The sequence below is a fragment of the Vicia villosa genome, linkage group LG6 (assembly GCF_029867415.1).
Source record: "Vicia villosa cultivar HV-30 ecotype Madison, WI linkage group LG6, Vvil1.0, whole genome shotgun sequence".
Classification (NCBI taxonomy): domain Eukaryota; kingdom Viridiplantae; phylum Streptophyta; class Magnoliopsida; order Fabales; family Fabaceae; genus Vicia; species Vicia villosa.
In genome coordinates, this window is record NC_081185.1 from 125725887 (window position 1) to 125737630 (window position 11744).

Genomic DNA, 11744 nt, shown 5'->3' on the forward strand with positions numbered 1-11744 from the left:
ATTAATCGGAGTTTGTAAGGACAATATTTTATGGGGAAGTATCGTCGTCTTGATTGAGTGCTGATTTGTGTTATCTGGCTTATGCTTTGTATGCATGTTTGAATTTTTCTATGGCGTAATGCTCCATTTTGATGGATATGCTACGCTTTTGAGGATGCAATGTTATATGCAGTGAACGCTATATGCAGAGTGCCAAATAAAGGCATTAATGAGGTAAACACCAAGGAGAATCCCCTTAGTGTTAAGAATTATGTACAGATGCCAATAGATATTGGACTTTGACTTGCAAGATGCCCCTTCTGGTTGTTGGCTTGTAGAGTCTAAAATAACTTCTGACTTCTCACCACATGCCATTGTTTGGAGGATTTTCACCTTGAGGAGATTCCCTCGATTCACCATGTTGGGGATGAGAAATCCAGATAAGGAGCCTTGATTAGGGAAGTAGAACCTCTCCTGGGAGAAATAAACTCTAGTGCTTGGGGAGAGAATGAGTTTCCAAGAGAAATCCGACGCTAAAAGATAGGCAAGATAACTCAAAAGATTGTGCCCCAAGCTTCATGACCCATGAAGAAATTTTCCCTAAAGGATTCTTGGAGAGATTTGTCGAATCTCGACGTAACTGCCCCAGATTGGTTGAACTCAAGAGAGATTCCTCGACATGATTGCCCCAGATTGATCAAAGTTTGAAGAGATTTATCGACATAATTGCCCCATATATGCTGAATTTGAGAGGTCAAACCTCGACTTAATTACCCCTGATTAGGTACACTTACTAGAATCCCCAAGCTTTCATCGTTTTGAAGTCAAACAAACATGGAAACAACTTTACCACGCTCAACGGAATCTTCAAACTCTTCCCCTCAGGGTAATCAAAGAAGGCATTTGCTCAACAGAATATTCATGCCTTTCTCTTCAGGGTAGTCAATTAACAAAAGTATCAACTACCCATGCTCGACGGAGCCTTCAGGCAACATGCCTATTGATAATCAGTCTCTGAAATGATTGGCTTTTTACTCCACAGAGTTCTCAAGTCTCTTTACTTTAACATGATCAAGCTCTTCACTGATTCTCATCTTGAAATTTCTTTGACGTTTAAGCGGATGTTTTGTATGCAAAAGAATGTTAACTCTAAGAATGATAATTCTAATGCAAAGCGTATGTTAGTCTTGAAGTTTTAAAACTTTTTATGAAATGAGGTTGCGACCTCTTGTGACTGAATCACTAGTTGACACAAGCTCGATTTTTGTGTATGGAAGATAAAGCAAACGTACGATACCAACATGGATATGGGTTTCACTTCATTGGGAGTCAGTTAAACACTATCTCATTGGAGTGCGCTTTTCGAAATAAACCCTACTTCAATTAGGACTTTTAAGGGTTGTAACTTGGCCGGGTTAACGGTTTTGGAAACAAAGGATTTTTAGGCTCAAAATTATTTGTACCCACCCCCTTCATGATGTTCTCCAATCCTATGTTCAGTTAACTCAACATGAGCGTTCATCCCTCACAAGGAATTTTGAGACGGTTGAAGAATCAATGAGCTTCTTTGGACATGGCAGTCACCTTATCTTTCATTTTTGGTGTCTGATCACACGACTTTGTTCTTTTGATGTTTTTCGCTTCTTTGCTTTTCTCTTTTTTGTTTCCCTAACTTTTGCCTGGACAAATTCTTTTGTAAATTTTTGAAGTCCAGCGGGATGCCCTAACTTTTGCCTAAGTCACTTATTTTCGTGTTGTTGACTTAGCGGGCTCTCTTTTTTCTTTTCTTTTGTTTTGTTTTTTTTTTGAACAAGTCGTGTGATGTTGCGTTGCTTTCGATTTGTTTGAAAGATTGTGGCTGCCTCGTTCCTTTGATTTGATGAAGGATTACCATTGTGGTACCGTCATCTCTTGATCTCTTGATGGAATTAGGATAATCATTGCGGTTTTGACATTCCTCAACCTTTGGAAGGATAACCATTGTTGTATCCTTAGATGCATACCTTTTTGGTGAGTTTTGAACACTCAATCAAGTTAAATGAACACTACCTTGCCCCAAGGTTAAAATCAGGGTCTTTATGATTAAAAAAGAAACTCCTACTTCAAGGCTCAAAGGGGTTATCGAGGGTCTATCTCCCTTATATCTCCAGTGTTTGGGGATTTGAAACAATGCTTGTACATCCTCAGTAAGGTTTTTATTCAAAAACACACGATTAGAGATTTTGCATTTTTATCTTTCGTCATTCTCCCTCAGCTTTTTGCCTAAGCAAACAATTAGTAAAGTTGGTATCGTAATGCCAAGAACATTTTATGAGAGAAAACGAATGGATTTCTTCAAGACAAACATAAACAATGTATTATGATTTTCATTCAGAAATTAACAAGTTTTTACATGCTAGCAATGCTTAAACAATCAATGAAACGTTACAAATGAGAATGCAATGAAGAAACTAAATGAATGCCATTGTTGAGGAGACTTGGCTCCATCTGGACTTATTGAGCTTGAATACTTTCTGCAGTTCCTTCCAAATACTTCAGATTACTTCAAAAGAGAACTCCAACGAAGTCACCCATGAGTTGTAAACTTTTTCCTTGCTTTAGGGATTCGAGCAATGCGAGTGATGCAATGCTCAAGATAAGAGTACGTCTTGCTTATCCCTCGATTGGGAGCCCCAAGCATAGTTCCTAGAATAGTAATTGCCATCATAAGTGAGAAGAATCTCGTATGGTCATCAAGCTCAGAAAAGCTATTTGTTGTAAGGAGAGCTCAAACACCAACTGAAATACCAACCTCCACGGATACAACTGAGCACAAGAACCTTGAAAATGAGAGATGTTTCTACAGAACAATCTTGATTACCCTTTTCGAAAAAGATTCTGACAAAGTTGCACAAGGACTTGTGGTGTTTTTATTATTATCCTACCAACGAGTCTAAACAGGGAATTTGTTGATTTTGGAGATTTTCTGAAATCTGAGCTTTCACTCAGGCAAAGGAATTCCATTCACCCACATGTTTCCTCCTTGAAGGATTACATGCCTCTCATCAATCAACTGTTGTACTTTGGCTTTGAAAGCGTTGCAGTCCTCAATTGAGTGCCCTACTGATCCAGCGTGATACCCACATTGCACATTAGGGTCATACCCAGGTGGAAACGGACGTGGTGGAGGCTTCAGAGATTTGGGAACCACCAATGAGCTTTGAACTAGATATGGCAGAAGTTTACTGTATGTCATAGGAATTTGGTCCATAGGAGCATTTCTTCGTCCCAAATTACTTCTAGGTGGACACTGATTCAGATGGCCTTGTTGATGTGGAACATATTGCTTTTGTGGCGAATACTGAATCGGTTGTGGTTGGATCATGCGGGGTTGTTGATGATTCAAATACTCAATCTGCTCAGGTGTTTTCCCCTTTTGACTTGTGTGGTGTCGTTTTCTTTACCTCCCCGTTTCACTTGGGAGGACGGCACGCTAAACCCTTCACGCGAAATTTGGAAGGAGAATGCGCCCGTGGTGGGATGAATTTTGTTTCAGTTCTTCCTACGATATCACACGAACTTTCTTATTGGTCCTACGAGTAGGAAAGGGAAAAAAAGATCTCAACTAAACCCTAGGAGTTTGCTAAGTGTGGGGATTTCACCTAGACTAGAAATTCTGGAGTCCGGGGGGTCGGTTATACATAGGGAAGTGTTTAAACACCCTACATATCTGTAGTACTCTACAGGAACCTTCTCTGTGTCTAAATGTGTTTGTGCTGCTAATGATTATTGGGAAAGTTTCTCCTTTGTATTAGGAGAAGGAATTGAATGGAATAAAAGAAAGACAGACAGACAGACTGACTATTTTTGGTATTTTATTAGCTCGCTGAGATTCCTTGTGAACCTCATGCCTACATATCCCTAGTGGAAGTCAGAGCTTAATGTAGTTCGGGGAACTAACTAGGGAAATTAATTGTTTTTGGTGCCTTGCTTAAAGCTCAAGGTTGAAGCTTTGAATTAAATCTCTGTTTACAGTAAAGAGACATGAAATCATCTTTACAGAGAAGTATTAGTACTATTCTACCACAAACATTTAAAGAGTGACAGAATAACTGAATTCATTTCATTCAAGAGGGGGACCTTACTTGTGTATGTGCAAGTATACCAGTCAAATTCCTCTTAAATGAAAGAAAGATGCTCATCCAAATTAGGGAAAGTTACCACATGTCTGGGTTTTACTGCCAGCTCATGCCTTTCAAAATCCTAAATGGGAGACTTGATTAAAATTGAAATTGAAATGGAAATGTTTGTTTGTTTGAATGTGGTAGAGTAGTAAAAATATCTCTCTATAGAGATAAGCTATGTCTATCTACTGTATAAAAGATTTGACTTTAGCTGGCTTGTATGAGGCCCAAGCTTGAGGCTTTTTGATTGATTTATTAATTATTATTGACTCTGGGAGATGACTCCATTGGGGATTAATTACAGGGTATTTTTGTGTTCTGTACAAAGCCCAGAATTGAGGCTGACTCTATTTAGGGAGACTCTATTTGTGTGCCTTGTACAAAGCCCAAGGTTGTGGCTGACTGCTGAGGATAACTGAATTTTTGAGACTATGAATGACTCTATTTTGTGTGCCTTGTACAAAGCCCAAGGTTGTGGCTGACTCTAGCTAGGAAAAAAAACATTATTTTCTGCCTTGTACAAAGCCCAAGGTTGTGGCTGACTCTTAAATAAACTGAGTATGGATGACTCTATGGGGAAAAGATCCTAGGTGTTAGGAATCTTTGACACATAAAAATATGGTTTAATCTGCCTTGTACAAAGCCCAAGGTTGTGGCTACTGAATGATGAAGAACTCACTGGGGAGACTCTATTATCTGCCTTGTACAATGCCCAAGGTTGAGGCTGACTCTTGACAGGGGAGTTTTATTGTTTGGTGCCTTGTATGAAGCCCAAGGTTGAGGCTAACTGTTTTTGTTGGTTTTGACTCTACTGAGGAGATTTTATTAAAAGACTGTTTTTCTTTGGAAGCTAACCCTTTCCAGGGATTTTGACTCAGCTGGAGAAATTATTTAGTAAAAAGACTGACTTTATCATGTTTTTTTTGGAGGCTGACCCTTTCCAGGGGTTTTGACTCTTTTGGGGAAATTATCTCCTAAGAGAAATGAATATTTGGTTTTGAAAGACTGATATTGGAGGCTAACCCTTTCCAGGGGTTTTGACATTTTAAACAGGTTTTTATTAATTGACTTTGGAGGCTAACCCTTTCCAGGGATTTTTATTAACATGAAGGAATGTGTGGAAGCTAACCCTTTCCAGGGAATTTTATTGAAATGATGGATTGATTTTAATTGACTTTGGAGGCTAACCCTTTCCAGGGGTTTTTATTAACATGATGGTAGAAAGATTATCTAGTGGAGACTTCTTGTTTAAAGCCCAAGATGAAGGCTGACACATGCTGAGGATGACCAAACATGGATCCTAGACTCTGCTAAGGAAGATTGATGAAGATAAGGGTGACAGAGACTGTCCATGTCTCTCATTCCAAAAGGTGTACTCAATGTGAAATTGAGACAAACTTGGCTTGTTAAAAGTCTGGTTTATATTGGAAGAAAACTCACCAGGGTAGGCTAAGAGGTGACTAAAGACCTGTTCCTATGTTTATAAGAAACCTGATGGGTCCTTGTATACAAGCTCAAGAGGAAGCTGGAAGTGCTTTTAAGAAGCCTGTGGGTCCTTGTACAAAGCCCAAGAGGAGGCTAATCGAGGGTCCTTGTTATAGCACAAGAGAAAGCTATGTAGTTTTGAACTTATTTTGGCTCTAAGCAAATGGGTAAGAGGTTTCACCGGGAATAATTCCTCTTTGGGTGGATGTGTCCTATTATTTGGATTCTAAGGTTTTTGCCAAGATGTTTCACCGGGAATAATTCATCTTGGGGGTTTGAACTACAGATCTCTAATTAGGAAAGAGCCTTCACCATGAAGACATTCTCAATCCTAGGTCATATTCCTATAATATATATATATAGTTTAACTGTCCTAAGGTTTATACTCAAACGTAGTTCTAAACTAATATATATGCACAATTTATATTTGACAGTAATTTAAATAAAGACTGTAAATTGAAAGCTTGTAAAGCCTAACCTGGATGGAGTGGAGGCCTTTGGAGAAGTATGTACTAAGCTTTACCAGCAATTGATGGATAACAGTTGAATATATATGATAAACAGTTAATGGTTTTTGAAAACAGAAGAAGTGAAGATGGACAAAGGTCACATAGGTATCTGAAGAGTTTCACCGGGAATAATGCCCTTCAAATACCAGAAGAATGTTTTGAAAAACAGAAAGAAGATTTTGTAAATACAGTTTTGAAAACAAGCTAAGAAGAGAAGGTGTTTGGGACTTACACTCTATTAGAGGCCCAGTACTTCACAGTACTGGTTATGACCGTAATTTTGAAAAGAATGATTTGAAATGATATAAGGTTTTGTTGTTTGAAAACCTTAATCATTTGATTTAATCAGAGATTGAAAAAAACAGTTTTGAGAATTGACAAAAGTCAACTTAATTAAGGTAAAAATAAAGATTTTACCTAATTAAGACCTAAACAATTAGGGTTTTATCATAAAATTGTTCACACAAATAATTAGGTTAAAACAAAATGAAAATATACATTTAAAGTATTTAAGAAAACACTTAAAATATACTATTTTAAACCTAATAAAAATATCAGAAATAAATAATATTTTTATGATTTTTTTGATTATTCCCAAAATAGATATATTAAATGACAAGTGTGTGAAAAATGAAGTAAAAATGTATTTATTTGATAGGTTAAATAATTGTGTAAAGTTGATAAAAAAAATGAAGGAAAATAGTAGTAAAAAAAATGGTTTGGTCTCACCAAGGGTTGAACTCACGCCCTCTTGGTTACCAAACAAAACAAATACCAACTGGGCCACGCGCGTGGCCTGTTTAAGGAAAGAGCCCATAGGATTATATGTGAAAGCAAGGCATTAAATGAGTTGGAAAAATAAAATGAACAAAAGGTCTGAGGGGGGGATCGAACCCCAGACCTAAGGCAAGGCAAGGCTTTTGGACGCGCGCTGTAACCATTGGGACACTACGATGAATTCGTAGATAACATACCCATCATTCAAAATAAAATAAACTTAAGTCTGGGAAATTCAAAAAAATGGCGCCACCATCTTCATCTTCAACCTCAAGCTTCAGATTTTTTGAATTTGCTATCTCCTTCGTTTCTCAACCAAACTTAAAGATGTAAACATGGATTTTGCTCGTTTTTGGACGAGGATTATGATGGTGTCCTTTAATTTCATTTATTCTAAGTGTAACATAAAATTCGCAAGCATGAACACTAAGAACCCTAAAACTGAAATTAAACATGAAATGCTATATATGCCTGTTTTGATGCAATTGATTGAGGGCTAATGATCTATGAAGGTGCAGAAACCAACTGGTAACTTCATTTTTAATTTATCATGCGTGAATCATAGAGTTTGAAGCTTTGGAAACTTACCTGAAAAATGAAGATCTGGCTCTGATCAAAGTGTGTTGCAGAGTTGTTGCAACGATCCAGATAGCTTCAGTGATCCTCCTGGAAGGTGTTGAGAAGCTTAGCTTGGGCTGAAAGTACCCAGAACCTCTTGCTCGACCCCAACTGCAACAGCTCCAAGTGAGAGGTGTAGATGATGATTCCTCACTTACAGAAGTGTTTCAGAGGTCTGGATCACCTCCAAATGACTCCCCTAATGTGTTTGAATACTTAATTCCAAAGGAAGAGCTTTGGTTTGAAGAATCCGAGTCTTCTTGCCAAAGAACCTTTGAAAACCTTAAGTATGGAGAAAGAAGAGAGAAAGCAAGGATTCTGTTGCTTTGGTGTGTTTTCTGAATGAGAAAGAGGCCTCTATTTATAGGCAATTGGTTCAGAGCAATTGATCATAGTAAGCTTGCTTAGTGTAGTGAGTTTGGTTTCTTAGCCATGAAGGAATTCAAAGAATATTCCAAGTGCAATGATGAGCTCTTTGATACCACTCCCTAGCCCTCGGTTTTTCTTGATCTTAGGGGACCAAATGGCTGCAGAAATGAGCTCCAATTGGTTGGGAGAAGATTCCTTTGATGAATCACCAATTTGCCATAAATTCAAAAATGCAATCATTACATAATCACATGCCTTTGTTTTTGGGAATCTTCTCTAATCCTTATGCAATGATGGAAATTGATGTATGGTATGGTTTCAGATGCATTAGAGGTCGTGTAGCATCACTTAGTGAAGCAAAATGCACAAAATTGCAAAGTTTCAAATTGTACATGACCTATAATTTTACTTCATAAGGCCAACTTTGAACAAGCATAACTCCTAGCTCAAATTGAATTTGGAGGAGGTTGAACACAATTTGGAAAGCCCTAAACATCTACTTCAAATCATTAGTTTGGAGTTTCTTCAGAATCCTTTGGCAAATTTGTGAAAAATGAGGCCAAAGTTGGAAGAAAACTAGGTTAAAACACTTAGAAAAATTTCCAAGTGTTTATGACCTAAAACTCCAAAACTTCTAAAACTCTTAAATGATTGATCTTTTGAAAAAAGTTCCTTTGTAAGATGTTGTTTTATTTTGCAAGATCTACAACTTTCATGTTGGAAGTTTTTTGAGTTGTGTAGGTGAAATTTTGAGTTCTCACCATGCCTTAAAAAACCCTAATTCCCGACTTTTTGCTCCTTGATGAATTTCTTTGAATTTCTTTGGTCAAATGACTTCATTATCCATATATTGATGATATTGATCCTTAAAAGTCATGGTTTGACCAAAAATCTCAAAAGTCAATGGTGATCCCATACAGTTGACTTTTTCCTGGTAAGGTGAGATTTTGGACTTTTGTGTAGAATCAAGATCTTCTCCTCAAATGAATGATGTAAATGGATTATATTGAGGTAGTAGAGACTCTTGAATCATGTCTTGAGTTTTGGATCCATGCCCTGATTAAAAGTCAACCATCCTGGTGAATTAGGTCAAAAACCCTAATTGTCGACCAGAGGACAATGATGACTGTAGACTTTGAATTGAGGTGTGATGTCCAGTGGATCTTGTCATATGATCTATTTGAAGATGATTGATGTCTTTGAATGATCCCCTGGGGCTTTTTAGGGTTTCCCAAAGGTGATCCCTGATTTTAGTCCTTGATAGGCTAAAAAAAACCCTAGTCTGGTGACCTGAGTAAACCTGTACTCAGATGACTGGGTGTCTAATCAATCATAGATGAAATAATGAAGCTCTTGAGTCTTATGATTGTATTAGAGACTAATCCTTCTATTGATTGATCCTTTGCCTGAGCTTTCTGGTCTTTGAACACCCTTGATTGAATGTCAGACTGCTCTGGGTACTTGCTTAGACTTGATGAAAATCCTGAAGATATGTCATCTCAGGGGGGGGTCAAAAATTAGGGTATGACAGATGCCCCTATTTAAGTTTCTTTTATCTGGAGGGAGAGAGATTGATATCTCGATCTCTCCTACGTAAAAGAGACTTAAATATCGAGGAATGCCCGAATTTTGGGCGCTCCTGAGATGTCGTAATCGATAAAATCTTTGCATATCTTTGATCCCGTTGTCGCACTCGGCGGGGATGAGGAGACAAACTCCTGCAGAAACACTTGATGTGGATTCTGGAGAATGGATGGCAATGTAGGATGCGCAATCCATCTTCTTTAACTAAGTGTTGATACTTAGAAAAAGGTAGACAACCTCCTCTTGTTCCGGATGTCCAAATCTCGGAACTGGTCTCAGTTGCGTTTGGACAATATCTCAGATAAAGAGAAAATCTCCAAAGGTCTGTTTCCTCATCAAACTTCTTACCAGCCCTTGGAGGTAAGATACCATTTGACGGTTGTTATACCCCAAAATTTGCCCACATATTTTTCAAGAAAACTCCAATCTGAAAATTAAGGGTCTCATATAATCATGGATTTTTATTTCAACAAATATCCTGACATATGAAATACTTAGTTTTTAGAATTTTTCTTATACAGTAATTTGGCTTGCAGTTGAATTTATTCTTACGCAAACGCCAAATACTGTTTACTACTTCACACATACTATTTATTTATTTACAGATAAATAGTACTGACACAATTGGTACAGAGTTAAATCTTTTTGCAGGCGCAGAATCAGGAAACTCAGACTGTACTGGTAACAAGTAGATTATTATTATCTTTTGTTTCCCACTAATTTTTGTACTATATTCCATTATTTTCAAAAATCTTTTCAAATCTCTTTTTCAAAAAATCAAATCTCTCTTTTTCCCAACACTATCTCCACTTTCTTTCAAATCTTACTTCCACTCAAATTTTCCTTTTGTACGGAATCACATCATTCCCCAACGTCTCTTTCCTTCTTTCCATTCTATAAATACCTCTCATTTTCTTCCATAAAATCTCACATCAAATTCCAACTCATCTTTCAAATTCCTATCTCATATCTATTTTCTCTTCTTCCCTGACAAGAATGGCAAAGTGGATAGAGACGCTGTTTCTTACAGTCATCACCATTGCTACGGTGATCATGACTTTCTTCTGCCTGCATAGTCCTGAAGAGTGTGGACCTGCAATGGTTGCACTCCCAATCATCTACATGTTATTGTTCATAGCATGGGTCATTAATCGTCATTCTTAAAATTTGCCGTATTTCTTATTTCTTAAATGTACCGTTTATTCGTCGTACTGTTCAATATAGTATGTGATATTTGTACTGTCAGTATTAAATGTTGTACTATTTGTCATAATATTGCTTAATTACTAAGATAATATTTTGTGTGTTTTCTGCCAGTCAAATATTCCTATTTCTGTGCATTAAATGATTTTCAGGGTTATTATCGGTAATTTTGCCCGCATACCGTAAATATTAGTTATTTATTATGTCTGTGTTTTTCTAACAAGTCATGTAAATAAACTTTCATTTTTTACATAAAACAAAAACAAAAAACAACAAAAAAGAAAATTAACTTTGACTGTTGATTTTTCACTCTAACTGCTACATCAATACCTGAACAGTCAGTTGACAGCCAAACTGCTGGCAGTACAATTCTCAGTGTTTTGTACCATCAATCAAATCAATCTTTCACAATTCAAAATTCCAAGATTTTTGTTCTAGAAGTCTTCTGAATATCACGCGATTAGCAGAGACTCAACACTGCGCAAAAATCAGGTACGCTTAACTGTCTCCTACATAAACAGTCCCTGACTAGGGTTTTTCTTGTTTTTACAGGAGCAACAAGTTTTTGAGAGCTCAAATGGATTTCATACACATCCATATATCTCAAAGTACCATCATACAAATTTTCAAACTTCAATTCACTCAGACGCACCGTCAGCAGCTCAAACAGTCAACAAACGACCCGTTTGACCAAAAAAGTCAACAGACAGTCAAAAATGAAATTTTTTGTCAAAGTCCATATTTTGTCAAAGGATTCATCATTTGATCATTGGATGATCATAATTCATCAAGGAAAGATCAAAAATCAACAAAACCCTAAGATTCAAAATTAGGGTTTTTGCCTGAAAAGTCAACTCAACTTTGACTGATCATAACTCTCTCATCCTTCATCCAAAAAATTCAAACCAAAGCTTGTTTTGAAGGAAATTCAATTATCTTTCAAATGCCATTGATCCCATGGTCATTGGATTCACCATTTGAAAAATATGATCAAAGACATTACAGGTCATTTTCAAAGTCAACAAAAAGACACTTTTTTCAAAAGGACACACAAGGA